Below are 17066 nucleotides of genomic sequence, written 5' to 3' on the forward strand. Positions count from 1 at the left end.
GGGTTATAAAAATTAAAATGTGTGAAGGCAAGGTACTGATGACATGATGTTCTTTTATTCAAACACTATTCCCTCCCTTTCCCAGTTTCTGGAGAACTCTCTTTATTTAATACTTTCCCCTTGGAACAGCAATGGTATAATCCTGGTTCTTCTCATATGTGTTATTCTAACCTATATTACTGTACCCTCTTCCTTTTTATTAAGTACTCCTGTGGTTACATTGACAGATACTGGAAAATCTTGGATAATCATTCTCAGATACAGTAATTATAAATTTTAATTCCATTTGTAACTTCCAGTGACCTCCATATATAAGACACTTCTCTTTCTTTCAGCAGAAAAAAAGTAAAAGTCAATGTTGTCTTGTGGCTCATGGGTATTTCCCTATGATTGCTTGTCCTTGTTGCTTTGAGCCTTGTAGGGACTTTGTGACATTGCAATGGCTCTTTTTGTGGCAACTTGGAAGTAGTCATATGTGTATTGACTTCAAGATGCATTAGAAAATGATGGTGTGGACAAGATGAGAAATGGACAAGATCTCTCTGTGGTATTTTTGCAGCAGTGAATGAATCAAGGTATTTGGCATGATAGGAAAATGGTTCCATATGAAGTTAAAGGGCATCAGGACTCCCTGAATTAATACATCCATACTCAGCACAAAAAGGCCTAAAGGAAAGACATCTGGGTTCAATTTAAGGGTTAGGCAGCATCATTCAAAGCTATAGTCTCTATGTGAACAAATGGCCCAGGTGTGATTCATGGCAGAAGAGCTATAAAGTAATAATTTTTTTTTGCAGAGATAAAAAATAATGAAAATGTTTTTATAAATTATTTTCTTGCCTGTTTTATTGATTATTCCTCAGGAGCTGATCTGCCTTACTGTGTGGATTGAAAGGAAATCTATAAGTACCTCTTAATTGAATTTGAGTTGACTAGCTACCTCATGTCACATAGGACAATGTTCAGTTTGGGCCTTCTGGGACCCAAAGTTATTCATTTACAAATCACAGAGGATCTGCCAAAGACAAATGTCACATTTTGTATTCTCCAGAAGGAGAAGGTTTAACCAAATACTGAGACACTGAGGGCTCTATCAGTAGTTTATTAGAACTAGAGTTAGGTATGTTGGCTCATTACTGAAAGGAATCTCAGCATTTGGGAGACAGAGGTGGGAGGATGTCTATGAGTTCAAAGACATCCTGGGCTACAGAGTGAGCCTATGTCTCAAAATAAAATAATAAAACAACTAGGATTTGAAGAAGACATTGTGTGTAATTCAGAATGGTAAAGACTTCCTACAGGAAATGGGCACAATGCCAGAATGTCACACATGGCACTTGCTAGCATCCTAAAGTCCAGATTCAGATGCATCATCCAGCAGTTGCTATAGAAGCAGTACAGCCATTAAGAAATGCCTGTAGGCACTAGGAAACTAGGTAGATTTATGTTCAGAGCTTTCTGTACTTCTATCTAAGGAAGGATGCAGTTACGCCAGACAATTTAGGTGCTTCCCTTGTTTTATAATCTGCAAGGGAGATACTGTTTCTATAGTGACCTAGAGTTATTTCATATTATGCATTTCTCACATTCTTCTTATCATGTTTTATCATATCCAACATGTTGTAGGATGACTGTCTTCTAATGTGTAATGCTTTGTATAAATATCAGCAACAAAATTTGATACTGAAATCACTTTGACACATAATGTGTGGAATATTGAAGATTACAGTGTCCAGACAAAAGTCATGTGTTTGTACTATGAGTAGCAATTTTGAAAATGATATATTTTGTCAAACTACAAAGTTTAAATCCTTGTTCAAACATTATATTCATTAATCTCACTGATTGGTCCTATCACATGCTCTCAGATAGCTAGGTGCCTCTCCTCCTCCTCCTCCTCCTCCTCCTCCTCCTCCTCCTCCTCCTCCTCCTCCTTCTCTTCTCCTTCTTCTCTCTCTCTCTCTCTTTATCTCTCTTTCTCTGTTTTTTCCCTGTTTCTTTTTTTCTTTATAATATAAAAACTATTCAAGCTGCTTTGACCACCAGAAACATGGCAAAATACAGCAAGGCTACATTTACAAAATTGTATTTTGTTTTCTTTAACATATAATGAAAATGGTTTGACATTTAAGCAAGGCAAATTGATAAAATTAATAGTGACTTCAATATTTAGCATTTGATGAAGTTTATGATCCTCTCTCTTAAATGTAGTGAAAGGAGTCTTAAATCAGTGTTTTCTACTTTCTAGGCACAAAGGCTCCTCTTCTTTTAATAAAAGATGTAGTTAGTCATATTGAAAGTTACTGGAGAGCCAAGATGTACTCTGTATATTTCCTATTGAATAGCAAATTGTTCATCACATCCTCACCCATCTAGAACATTAAGGATACAGCTATAAGGATTGTGGATGGTACTTAACTATATCTTCATCACTCATGGATTTATATTTGGAAAAATAATAAACTTTAACATCTTAGGCATTAATACTTGGATCAAGTCTGAGCAGGAATAGTGGACCAGTGCAAATGGAAGCAGGAAGATCTCAGAACAGGACACCTCAACTAGAAAAAAAATGAGATGCAGACACACTTGCATCATGTTCAGAGATCAGCTGATTGATTATATTGTGTGTAGCAATGAGCCTTCTTGCCCACTTACTGAACTTGCAATGAACTTCCCTCTACTTACCCATGAAGAGATAATAGCAGATACCATACAGTGTTCTAGTTTGGGAATATTAGAGAGTGTGGAAATGGAGAGAAATTGGGATAGAGAGAGATAACTGAGGCAAAGTTCAAAATGTAATCAACTTATTTTTCAGAATTTAGAGTTGTCAGGTCAATTACACACACACACACACACACACACACACACACACACACGTTAGCTGTAAGTTCCATTCAGTGGCTTTTTCTATTAACCCTCTGATCTTTGACCAGATTTCTGACTAGCTAAAGATGATGTCTCTCCTGGTAGTACAAGGATAACTCTTTTTAACATATCTGATCTTCTCTGAGGTAAAGGAATGCTTTTCTGGAAGGATGTCTGATACATACAAACTTGGGTGGGTAATTATTTATTTTACAGTTCTGGTGGTACAAGGCAAATAATTTATCATTGAGCTATTCCTCCAGGCCCCAAATATGAAAAATATGCACATTGAGATGGGAAACTATTTGTACATGCAATTTGAATTGTGTATTTGGATAACAATTGAAGACAGGTATAGTGGAATACATCAGTAACTCCAGTGGAAGGTGAGGCAGGAAAATCTCAGGAACCTTGAGGCTGAGGCCATCCTGGGCTACATATCAAGACAAGACCTTGTTTTGTAAGGCATAGTAAAAAAAAAAATGTAGACTATTTAAAGTTGAGCTTGCAAATTGTATGAAGTATTTTAAACAGTGAGAAGAGTGCAACAACCATTAAACTGCATTCTTTATCAAGCTATCTGTCTGTCTAACACCCCTGGTATCTCCGATTTTAGCTACATGATGCTTACTTGTTGATAGGGGTCAGCCATGATGTGCTTAGATTCAGCTATAAAAAAAGTCTTAACTTTACAACAACCTTGAAATAATGCCACATAGCAAAGGGAAAGAAGATGCAAATGTGTTTGCCAAGATCTGATGAGAGCCACATGCATCCCACAAGGGGTTTCTTGGCCAGCACAAAGAAAGAGTAAAGTAAGCACACTTATAAATTTACCTGGACTTTAAGTCCTTTATGGGAAAACCATTTTTTAAACATATACTAATCTTGATTAGCTTTTACAGTCAACTAAAATCCACAGGATAACTGTCCACTAATTCCTATGTGTGTTTTGCTTGGGCTAAATAGCCTAGGGAAATATGCTGTAAGAAATAGTCTGTTGTAAAAATGCACAAATTAAAAAGAATCTCTTATCCTCTTACTCCTCAAATGGAGAAAAATGGTGTCTTTGGTATGGACACACTCTCACTATGCCATTGTTCCTAGACCACCTTGAAGTAAAGACGCAAGAAAGGTTCATTTGCTGCAAGACTACAGCAATACACAGACTTAAATGGCTTTTCTGTGTTATTGCATTCACAGCAGATTTCTTACTGTGTGATATAACATGATACATTCAAGCAAAGAAAAGAATTCCCAGCCTGGCTTATCTGTTCTCCGGAACGTTAAGCTGTATTACATTTTACTGCTTGTCTTGGCTTTTTATTGTTTTGATACACTTCAATGGAAATGGCATGCTATTGTTCTTTCCTGGCTTGTTTTTTAATCTTAACCCAAAGTAAAAGGAATAGTGGTCATTTGTAAGTCTTATCAGAACCACTCAGCCAATTCAAATGGATTTTGAAGGCATTCGTTCATTTCCATACCCTTTATTACTTGGTCTGTGCTTTTCTGACTCTTTATTACAAATGAAATTAAACCTAGAAAAAAAATGCTGTGGAAATGTATCATTTCCGCATGAATCAGTTGGGAAATCCTCATGAATATTTCATTAAAAATTACCACTGTTTTCAAAATAAGAACAACATAAACTATCAAATATCATTTTTATACTTACTAAAATATTTTTCTCAAGCTAAACTGTCAAACCTCATTTTAGACCTTTAAAGAAAAAGCGTCGTTAAAAAACACATTTAGTTTAAATCAACACAGGCCACATTGGTCTTGGAAACCATTTCAATGAAGGTGATCAATAGTACATAATCCTCAATAAATTTAAGTTAAAGTCCTGCTTCCATGATATATTTTTAAACTTTAATTATTGTCTCAATTTTTCAGTCTCTTTTGATTGTATGGAGGGAGCAAGAGTAATTGTGCTAATAAAAATAGCAGGCTGTGTATACAGTTGCTGTCCTCTGCAGTGGGTTTGCTTATATAAATCCAAAAATGCTGGCCTCCGGGGATTAGCACCGCAAGCCATCAGTCTTCAAGTAGAAACAACTGACAGAACAATGCCCAGCCCTACCTTCTTGAATCAGTATTCTGGAGTAGGAGGGTGGTGCTCAACTACTCTGCCTAAGAAAAACCTCTGCAGCTAGAGCTGGGCAGTTGAGAATGATGAACTACAAGCTGCTGCCTCCAAACACAACATTTTTCATTTTCAGGGGATCATAAAATACAGTGTATGATTTTCAGCAATGGGCAATGGGAATTTATCCCAGTGCACTGCATGCAACAATAACCAGGAAGTAACAAATCATTTGAAGAATTCTGACAAAACCACAGTGTTACCATACTTCTTAGACCCCAACAAAATGTCTTCAAATATCACATTACCCCTAGGCTTTGAAGAAGGATAGAAATGAAGTCTTTTGAACTGGCATAAACACAGATGTGCAGACTCATGTCTTGTGTCTGCCTGTCAAATTACCCAACCTAGTGGGGTTGGGGAGTTGAAAAAAAAAAAGGAAAGTTTGAAGAATGATCAAAAGATAACTAAAGATCTAAAGATCAGTGCTAGAAAGATAGCTCAGTGCTTATGAGCAGAGACTGCTCTTTGGTTCAATTCCTAGCACCCACATAGCAACTCACAACCTTCTGTAATTCTAGTTCTAGGGAATCCAGCAGCCTTCTCAGATACCTCCACAGGAACCAGGGTTATTTGCTATTTGCTAATGGTAGGAGAATATATGGTGAGCGGTTACATAAAAAAAGAGGAGCAGTATTACGAGAATGGAGACATGATGTAAAGAAGACTTGGGATATTAGAAGCGTTGAGAAAGCATAGGGAAATTTTTTATCTGAGGGGAGTCAGCTTTCCATGAGAGCAAGACTAACTGAATGTTCAGAGAAGAAAGGTATGCTATCACTATTGAATTAGAGTCCCAGGAGTTTAGGAACTGGATTAACAGACTAGGGTTGTATGAATGGATAACTGGAAGATAAAGTCTAGGTAGGGCAGGGTTAGAAGAAGTAACATGTGATTTACACTCCAAGTCTCCTTTAGTATTCCACAAAACAATGGAAGACAACTGATGAAGTAACACTGGACGAGCTTCACAGTGCTCAGGTTGTAAGTGTGGAGGGTAGGGAGAGCTGCAGAATCATTCATAGAGAGGGAGTAAGTATCCTCAGGCACATAGCTGCCATTTGGGGTGAGGATTCCCAAGAAATGGCTAAGCATGCAATGCATGGACAAGCTGGACTCCTGTCAACAGCGGTGTGCAGAGCCTCTTTTAAATATGCCAGTGCTATCCTCAGTGGGTAGTGAGGTCTTATTTTGGGTCACAGACTCTCTCTTAACTGTTTCTGTTGGCAGCTTTCAGGCTAGTGATGGTCCCATAAGCGGGAATTATTACTAGTCTATTTTACGGTCTGTCAGCTCAATGGCTGACTTCATGATTTCCAAAACACTTTACTGTGTCTTCTGTGTTAAGACCCTAAATTGAATTTGCCAGATTCCATCCAAGAGTAATAAGAAAAACATCTTTTTTATTAGTAGACTATTTTAGTCTGACAACTTGCAACCTCCCTGGGTTTCTACCTGCTGTTTATTGTCACACACATTCTGTAACTGGGATTTTGCTCTTGCACTGTGAATTGCTTCCATGTATGCCCTCTCTGAATTCGGCTTTGTGTTTGGTTATTTTGTTAAGTCTTTTGACTTGGTTTTTAATTAGACAAAACTGACTATGGTCTGGCAACCTCCCTATCAGCTACTCTTGGGTTTGATCCATTAATGCTCTCTCTTCTCCAGTGACAGGAGAGTAAAGCCTGCATAGTCTGTTCTGTGGAAGTCAGTTGATCCCAGCCCATCTGTGATGCAAAACACATTTTACTCAAAGAACTCTTCCTTGAATATAACAGAACACCACTGTTTTGTGCAATGATACACATTTGTTTTCAGGGCTACTGTCTAACAAATGCAGCAACACAGACCATTCATCTTCAACAACAAAGCAAGAGCAACAAAGCTTAGGAGGTCATTTTGTGTAGTTACTTTATATTTCTGACAGTGGCGAATAAATACAGGAATTGTGTTTGCTGAGTTGACCATGAAGTTATAGCTTCTCTCTTACTTCTTAATGTTACTATATTTATCTGCATTTGCTGCCATCTTTTTATGTATAGAATTTGCTTGTTCTTTAAGCATTTGTTACATTTATAAAAAGAAAATATTACTGATTTCAAGTCGTTGGTCCTGAAAACATCTTAAGTAGTTTAAACAGCCCACCTGCACTGGTGGCCTATACTATCTAAGGATTTAATATAAAAGATATATTAATAACTTACTTTAGTTATATATATATTATTTTTAAATAAATTTTGATATCTAATATCTAAAATCTGTTTATTCTTTAGGTATTTTATTATTATCCAGAACTTTCTAGAGTCTTCAAATCTATTTTTTTTACTTTTTCTTTTGGAAAGCCTGGTTATGTAGCCTCAAACTTATTATGTAATCTGGGCTGGCCTTAGCCTCCTTTGTGCTGGATTAGAGTTATCAGCCACTACACACAACCATTCAGGTTGACTTAGATGGTTTAATAAAGACACTAATCTCCAGTTTTTCTTAGTTTCCAATTTTTCCTTACTCAAATGTCTAAAATTCATATTGATTACCAGAAACAAAGATGACAGAAAAGAAAAAAAATGAGTCTAACTGTGTGGGTATTCTAGATAATGGGGGAAATTATGTCAAAGGCTCTCTTCTCCAGAATCCTTGCCTCTTTCAGTCCCAGCACCTTATTCACCAATGAGAATTGGAGTATGTATTGGTGTGGAGAAAGGGCAGATGAACAATGCTATTTCTGAACCAGAAACCATTTGTTCATTTATTCAACAGATGTGCCTAGAACAAGTAGATGAAAACATTCATTCTTCAAACCTCCAGCACCAGCTAAGAAATAGACACTCTCCAGGTGTTGGAAGTACAGTGATACATAGCCACAGGACACTGTTTTCTATTAAGAATCTTGAAGTCTAGAGAAGACACAGAAAAATTAAGTGATCACAGAACAGTTAAACGTTGTGAAGGTATATTAGACTTTTCTGTTAGAGTACTTAATTGACTCTTCACTCTAACTTACATAGAAGAGGGATTAGTAAGAGGATTTTTACTTAAAAATATTTTCTTGGTTAATTAAGAAAGAGTCTCACACACAGCATATGTTGGCCTGGAACTTACTATATACCCCAGCCTGAAATTAAGGCAATCCTTCTACTCATACTCCCTAGTGCTGGGATTGCAGGCAGATACCACTATATCTGATGACTGAAGAATATGTGAGCAGAGCTATCAGAGATTAATACGGATTAGCCAAGAAAGGGAAAAAGGGGTTATAATAATTCTGTTGTCAAAGAAAGTAAAAAATGAAAATTTTGACTCATTGCCTAGACTTTTTAACTATAAAAACAGATTGACATTCATTCACTCATTCGATAAATCCTTTTTTGAGAGGCTGCTTTGTACTGTACTAGTCATGGTCTTAGCCTATTGAAAAATATGAAATTTAATAGAAGAATGAAAAACATGGGTTTCTAATATTATAGACAAATGTGGAAATATAGCTATGATAAGGCAACCTTGTGATGGTTTATAGAAAGTCACTGCATACTCTGGATATATTTAGTAGAGGTTCCAGGTCTATTCAAAGATGGCAGAGGAAGTGATGACTTCGTGGATATTGAAACAGGAGACTGAGGAATGGAAACAAGAGATCAGTGTGTGACAACGGGAAAAAGAAGAAAGAACAAACACCAGGATGCCATGTAGGGAGAAGGAGAAACCCACCATGAGGCTTTAGAGAACCAAGAGACTCTGCCTCTTTATGTTCAAAGAGCAACAATCTGTTACAGATACCTGTTTCTTTTTTTTTATTTTATAATTAATTAAATTTTACATATCAGCCACGGATTCCCCTGTCCTCCCTCCTCCCACCCCCAGCCTTTCCCTCTAAACCTCCCCCCTTTCCCACCTCCTCCAAGACAAGGTCTCCCCTGAGGATTCAGCCCAGCCTGGTAGATTCAGTTGAGGCAGGTCCAGTCCCTCCTCCCTACACCAAGCCTGAACAAAATGACTCAGCATAGGCCCTAGGTTCCAGAAAGCCAGCTCATGCACTAAGGACACGTCCTGGTCCCACTGCTAGGGGGCCTCCTAAATAGTTCAAGCTAATCAACTGTCTCACTTATCCAGAGGGCCTGGTCCAGTTCCATGGGGGCTCCTCAACTATTGGTTCACAGTTCATGTGTTTCCACTAGTTTGGCTATTTGTCCCTGTGCTTTTTCCAATCATGGTCTCAATATCTCTTGCTCATAGAATCCCTCCTCTCTCTTGCCGATTGGACTCCTGGAGCTCCACCTGGGGTTTGGCCATGGATCTCTGCATCTGCTTCCACCAGTCACTGGATGAGAGTTCTATCATGACAGTTAGGGTGTTCGGCCATCTGATCACCAGGGTAGGTCATCTCAGGCACTCTCTCGACCATTGCCAGTAGTCTATAGTGGAGGTATCTTTGTGGATTTCTGGGGACCTCTCTAGCTCTCTGCTTCTTCCTATTCCCATGGGGTCTTCTTTTATCGTGGTGTCTCTTTCCTTGTTCTCCCACTCTGTTCCTGATCCAGCTGGGACCTCCCGCTCCCCTAAGCTCACTTTCCCCCAATCCTTGACCTCCATTACCCCCCCTCATGTAGATCTCATCAATTTCTCTGTTTCTGGACAATCCCTGTGTCTTTCTTAGGGTCCTCTTTACTAGGTAGCCTCCCTGGAGTTGTGAGTTGCAGTCTGGTTATCTTCTGCTTTACATCTAGTATCCACTTATGAGTGAGTATATACCATGTTTGTCTTTCTGAGTCTGGGTTACCTCACACAGGATGAAAATTTCTAGTTACATCCATTTGCCTGCAAACCTCATGATGTCATTGTTTTTTCTCTGCTGAGTAGTACTCCATTGTGTATATGTACCACATTTTATTTATCTATTCTCCAGTTGAAGGGCATCTAGGTTGTTTCCAGGTTCTGTCTATTACAAATAATGCTGCTGTGAACATAGTTGAGCATGTGTCCTTGTGGTATGACTGAGCATTACTTGAACTGTTTAGGCGGCCCCCAGGTAGTGGGACCAGGTGCAGCATGAATCTTAAAGAGTGTTTATTAATAAAACAAACCCAGAGCCAAGTATTGGGGTGAATACTGGAAGATCAGAGAGACAGAACAAGCCACAGCTAACCTCACCTGGCCGACTTCTCAGCTGATCTTGTTTCCTCAGACTGGAAGCCTCTGAGTCCTCATCCAGAATGAATCTCAGCTGAACTGCTGCTCCAAAGCCTGAAATCTTAACCAGCTAAAAGCTTCTAGTTTCTGGTCTTCACGCCTTATATATCTTTCTGGTTTTGCCATCACTCCCTGGGATTAAAGGCTCATTTCTTGGGATTAAAGGCATGTGTCACCATGCCTGGCTGTTTCCAATGTGGCCTTGAAACGCACAGAGATCCAGAGGGATTTCTGCCTCTAGAATGCTAGGATTAAATGTGTGAGTGCCACTATTTTCTAGCCTTTGTATCTAGTGGCTGTTCTGTCTCTTACCCCAGATAAGTTTATTAGGGTGCACAATATTTTGGGGAACACAATACCACCACAACCAGGACCTGTCCTTGGTGCATGAGCTGGCTTTCTGGAACCTAGGGCCTATGCTGAGACACTTTGCTCAGCCTTGGTGCAGGGAGGAGGGGACTGGACCTGCCTCAACTGAATCTACCAGGCTGGGCTGAATCTCCAGGGGAGACCTTGCCTTGGAGGGAATCGTGGGTGGATTTGGGGGGAAGGCTGGGGCATGGGAGGAGGGAGGACAGGGGAATCCATGGCTGATATGTAAAATTAAATTAATCATAAAATAAAAATATTTATAATAAAATATTAAATGAAAAAAAGAAATTCTTGTGATATTTTAAAAAAGGCATATAAACTACAGTTTTAAAATACAACATCAGCTTTCATTATTCCCATATATATACAACTTCACTAGCTCTCTGCCTTATACCTTCAGGCAGGAAGAAAGAGACACAATATTGGCAAAAGAAAGTCCCTAGACTTGGCTGGAAGTGATGTGTTCCTGGCACTCTCAGACACTTGACACCTTCAGCGTAGAGGGAGGGAAAGTTGCTTTGACAACTTTTCAGCGAGGCGAGGCACACGTGGAGCACACTCCTGAGGGAGGCAGGCTGTCAGCACCATTTGTCACTGCTGCTCTTTCACCCTATCCCATTCCTATGTGCACCATGTGATTCTCTCATTTAAGATCAAAAGTCTAAAATTTCATCAAAGTTTCTTCTGTGCCTCAAACTTACTTGCACAATAGTCTATAAAAAGAGTTTCTTTCAAAACAAATGTACACAGATGGGCATGGAATCACATTCATATTCAATTTAGCTGGTGAAGACCATATAGCACATTAGAAAGATATCAGGAATAATAGCTTTAAAAATTAGGTTCAAATAAAACAAGATGTTTCCCTAAGCTCAACCAGGTTCACAGTAGTATCTCCTTCAAATAACTATCCTATAAGAACATAATATTGTATTATAGCAATATCTTTATTGAGTTTCAGTAGGTATGCAATTAATCAAAAAAAAATCAGAGCTAAAATCCAGTAGGTTGATCTCACTAATCAAGCTGGGACATATTTTGCTAAAATTATTCATCTGGAGTATGGCAAGCATGATCTCAGATTCAATCAGATAGATAGAGTCCAAATCTTTAATGCCAAACTTTTTGGAAAGTGATAAACAGATGGGAGCAATCAAATAAGACTAGATACAAGTTGGATCTATTCAGATGATGAGCTCAAATGTACAGTGAAAAGGCTTTTGCAAGTGAAATTAGCATATATGATATAGGTTTGATGTTTGCTTTATTGGTTAGATGCTTAATTACTTAAGCATTCAATTCTCGAACCCTCAGTGAATCCCAATATTCCTGACAGCAACCTGGAAACAACTTAGATATCCCTCAACAGATGAATGGATAAAGAAAATGTGGTGCATTTACATAATGGTGTATTATTCAGCTGTTAAAAACAAGGACACCAGGAAATTTGAAGGCAAATGGATAGAACTAGAAAAAAAAATGATCCTGAGTGAGGTAACCCAGACCAAGAAAGACAAACATGGTATGTACTCACTCCTAAGTAGATGTTAGCTGTAAAATAAAGGATAACTATGCTACAATCCACAGACTCAGAGAGACTAAGTAACAAGGAGGTTTCATAGGAGGACACCCAGACCTCCCTGGGAAGGGGAAATAAAAGAGATTTTGTGAGTGGCCTGAGGGCAGGTGGGGACGGGAACGTGAGTGATCAAGTTGAGGAGAGGGGAATGGATGAAGGGAGAGAGTACTGAAAGAGACTACTTACTGGAAACGGGGTGGGGCGTGGGGAGTGGGAGGAGGCAGGCACTTCAGAGTCAGGTAAAAACCTCCTTGCTCAAGGCAGTCTCCCAGGAATCTACATGAATGACTGCAGCTAAGACTCCTAGCAATAGCAGATACATGGCGGGAACTGGCTGTCTCCTATGACCCAATTGGTGCCTAGTACAAGTTTAATGAGAGACTCCATCCAGTAACTGATGGAAACAGATGCAAAGACCCATAACCAAACATTAGGTGGAGTTTGGGGGAATCGTGCAGAAGAGGGGGAGAATGGATTGTAGGAGCCAGAAGGGTGAAGAACTCCACAAGAAACCTCACAGAATTAACTAAGCTGGGCTCATAGGGGCTCACAGAGACTAAACCGACAACCAGGGAGCCTGCATAGGACTAACCTAAGCACTCTGCATATATGTTACAGTTATGTAGCTTGGTCCTTTTATGGGTCTCCTAACAGTGGAAACAGGGGCTGTATCTGACACTTTTACAGGGTTTGGGGATCCTACTCCTTGGGAGATACTTAATCTTACTGCAACTTGGTATGCCATGTTTTGTTGATACTCATGGAAGACTTGATCTTTTCTGAACAGAAATGGAGGAGTGGATTGTAGGAATGAACAGAGGAAGGATGCGGGGAGGGACTGGGAGGAGAGGAGGGAGGGGAAACTGTGGCCAGGGTATAAAATAAATAAATAAATAAAAATAAATTCATTTTTTAAAATGGCAAATTAATACCTAGATCAGAGTTTTGATGGTTTGAAGTTTTGCTTTTTGTTTTAAAACATATATCCCAGGCTGGTCTGGAGCTCACTCTAGAGTGGAGAATGAACTTCAACTTTTGGTTATTCTTTTTACCTCCCAAATGCTAGGATTACAAGCATGTAATGCCAAGCCCAGTTTATGTAGTGTTGAGGTATTGATCCCAGAGCTCCATTCATGATAGGTCAACCTTCAGCTAGCTAGGCTACATCACAACTTGAAGCTTTGAAGGGCATTGAGGATTAATTGTTTTAGCACAGTGAAGTGCCAATCAAGGACTTGCTATGTATAGGGCAAGTTTTCAATAATCGTTGGTGCCAAAGAGAATTACTTCAACTGAGATACTGGGAAGTAAGATCTTTTTTACCAGATAAAAATAATGTGTGATAAGGTTCATGAGGATCATTGGCTCAGTTGAAGTGTGAAGAGGGTAGTCAGCCTGTAATAAGCACTGTACTGAATTACTGATATGGAATCTATAGACTGCCCTCCACATCTTAGAAAAAGTTGGTATCTGACCAGGCCACTCAGGGGCCAAGAAAATCTGCCAGACTCTTGCACTGTTTTGTCTCAGTAACCACAAGGATAGCACCTTCAGAAAGGTGAAAGCGCAAGCTGCTACTCCACAGCCACACCATCTGCACTCCATTCTCATGAACATTATCTTGGTACAGCTGTACTGAGCATGAATATATGTCAACAATGTATAGTGTGATGCCATACAATGCCAAGTTAAGTGCATGAGAAAACCACAATAGGCAAAGGACAGCAGCTCAGAGATGAGAATTACTGAGAACAGTAGAGATTTTACTACATTTTACAATTTAAGAATAGGGATCTACGAAGATAGAGATTTCCAAAGTATTAGAACTTAGAGTCTGGAGGAAGGAAGCGAAAGTATCACATCACAGAACATACTTTTTGTAAAGCATTTACCATGTGGCTTTGGTGTTCCAAGTGCCTCCAATTACTCCATTTATCACTTTCCTTCTTAATGATTTTCACTAAAAGCTCCAAGACAAGAAACACCCACTTCTTCTCCAGCTCATCTTCATACCAACAGAAGCAACTATTCATTAAAGATAATTAGCTGAAAATCACATGCAGGCTATACAAAAAAAAACCCTGCTAGAGTGAAAAGAGGCATGAAATTTTTCCAAGCCAATGGTTCTTTGTGTGTGGAGGAGATTTGGGATAGAGAGGTGGAAGCTGTGAATAGAGAGAACATTTTTACTGTGGTCTATTAGCATCTGGTTGGTTCTCCAGGACTAACTTCGCTCTGTGCTGATAGGAGGTGGCTTCTTCTGAAGAAGGTGTTAAGCAATGTGATAAATAAAATCACTGGAAGTTCAAAAATTTATTCCAAATATTTGTTTATTTGTTTGTTTTTGAGACATTGTCTCATGTAGCCAAAGCCGTGCTCAAACTTTCTAAGTAGCCAAGGTGTAGCTAGAGTTTTCCTGCCTGGCCCACAGTCAGGGCAAATCTCTCTCACCTGCCAGTCCCACAGCCGATCAGACCCGACCAAGTAAACACAGAGACTTATATTGGTTACAAACTGTATGGCTGTGGCAGGCTTCTTGCTAACTGTTCTTACAGCTTAAATTAATCCATTTCTATAAATCTATACCTTGCCACACGGCTCATGGCTTACCGGCATCTTCACATGCTGTTTCTCATCATGGCGGCTGGCAGTGTCTCTCTGACTCAGCCTTCCACTTCCCAGCTTTATTCTCCTCCTTGTCCCGCCTACACTTCCTGCCTAGCCAATGGCCAATCAGCGTTTTATTTATTGACTAATTAGCAACACATTTGCCATACAGAACATCCCACAGCACCAAGGTTAACCTTGAACTTCTGATCCTCCTGCTTCTGCACAGAGAACACTGAAATTGCAGGTTTATGACATCATGCATAGTTTTATATCATGCTGGAAACTGAACTTAGAACCAGATGCATGCTAGACAAGTACTCTCCCAATTGATCTCATACAAATCTGTCCTCAGCAATTTTAAACCATAAGATTCCATGCTGTTTTAGTTATTATTTCAGTGAAATCAGTTCCATTTGGAGGTGAGGACAGGGATGCAATAGCGACCATGGCACCTCAAATATCATGAATGCTGTGGTTTGGGTGCTACAGGGAGAGGAGTGATACCACAGAGTGCCATTTGCTCACAGAGCACTGCATGATAATATGCTCATACATCTACAATAGTAGGTTTTAGTTTATTTGGGCTTCATTGCTTCTTCTTCATCTTAGCATTCATTGATGTCCTTAATATACTGTCACATTTCTTTGAGAGTAGACTGCTTGGGGGTTCTGGGTGAACTGCCAGCTAAGTATCAAAAGCATGAATAAATGTGCTCCATGTGTTCTTAGTTGAAAAGGTAAGAAAGGTGTACCTACACACAAATATTCTATCTAACACAATACTGAATTTACTACACTATTCCCCACAACCTTGACTGAGCTGAGGGCATGATATCACTGCAGTGGAAATGGAAAGCTTATTTCTTCAGTGTCTGCCTTTCAAATCAGGAGACATGAAGTTTTCAAGTGGATGAGGTAAGAGGTAACCATGAGTTTTGAGTCAAAGAGCATAACCTAAAATATATGTAAGAAATATTATTGCACAGTAGCATAAATTCCTAAAAGTCTGTCAAAAAGCGTGATTTTAATAAAAGAGAAAAGTCATTACAGGAGGTTATATGGGATTACAGCCCAAGCTGACAACTCAAATCTCAAATTTTGCTCTCTCCCTTCCCCTACTCTTCCCTCTTTCTCCTCTGGCTATTCTGCCTCCTCTGTTTCCCCATCCTCCTTCTCCTCTTCATCTATTTCCTTTTTCTTCCACTTCTTAGTGTTCTTCATTTTCTTCCTTCTTTGTCTATTGACAATAGTCTCTCTCTGAAATGAAGAGAAGCTGGTGTAGGTGATTTGAAATTACAGCCTAGCAAAGAGTTTACACTTGCATTGCAGTAGAGCTGCTAAAAGCATTCTGCATTTAGACTCTCTTTCATTCTACCAACCTGATTTTTTTTTAAATTAGTCTGTATGCCTTACAGACTTTCTGAAGTATGGAAAATGCGTGCCAATTCACAGGAAATTGCAAACGCCGTACAGTGTTGATACAGTCCATTTTTAACAAATGCTGTTGAGGTTTGCTGAAGCAGCTGTATGAAGCTCTCAGATTTAATCCCATGTGAATAAAAGGCCCTCAGAAAAGATCATGGAAAATGTTTAGCTGGTTCAGGAGGGTGCTGGGTAGAGCAGGGATTTTATGCTCAGATTCTTAAATCTTGCTAGTGGTTGGTGTTCCTGTTTCAGGATGAAGTCAGGATAGAATTTTCTGTCTCATTGGAAAATAAAATAGTAATGTTCTTGGATGGTAGACAAGGCTCTCCCTCATGAGGTTTGAAATGATGTTGTCATTATTAATTGTTACTTGCTCCTTTTACAATCAAGGATATACAATATTATTAAGAAACATCCAAGTTCTATAAGATACATATTATAAGCTAAGCATATCTTCCATTCACAAATTGAGTAAAGCAGCTAGTAGCTGTTTTTCCAATGGCCAGTCTCAATTCTTGTTGCCATACTATAAGTGTAGCGTCTCGAAGAGGAACTAAAATTTGGAGGGTTATATATGAGTTCAATTCAAATATTGTCCAACCATATGTAACTTATTTTTTGATTCAAGCATAGAAGCCATCAGCATGAGCCTACTGGTGATTAAATGGAATGAAGTAAGGGATATCATAACAATTGTGACTGTTAAGTATTGGCATGTCATGGCCTCTAATTAGAAGTCAGTCATAGCTGCTTGCAAGGCACACAAAAGAGACAGTTGAAGCAGTCATTATTGAGCTCACTACATACTAGACCATGCTTCAGGTGTTTGAGATACAGTATGAAAACCACAATAAGAAAAGTTAACATTTATTTAAG

The sequence above is a fragment of the Peromyscus californicus genome, unplaced genomic scaffold (genome assembly GCF_007827085.1).
Source record: "Peromyscus californicus insignis strain IS unplaced genomic scaffold, ASM782708v3 Scaffold_8__1_contigs__length_139910024, whole genome shotgun sequence".
In the NCBI taxonomy this organism is placed as follows: Eukaryota; Metazoa; Chordata; class Mammalia; order Rodentia; family Cricetidae; genus Peromyscus; species Peromyscus californicus.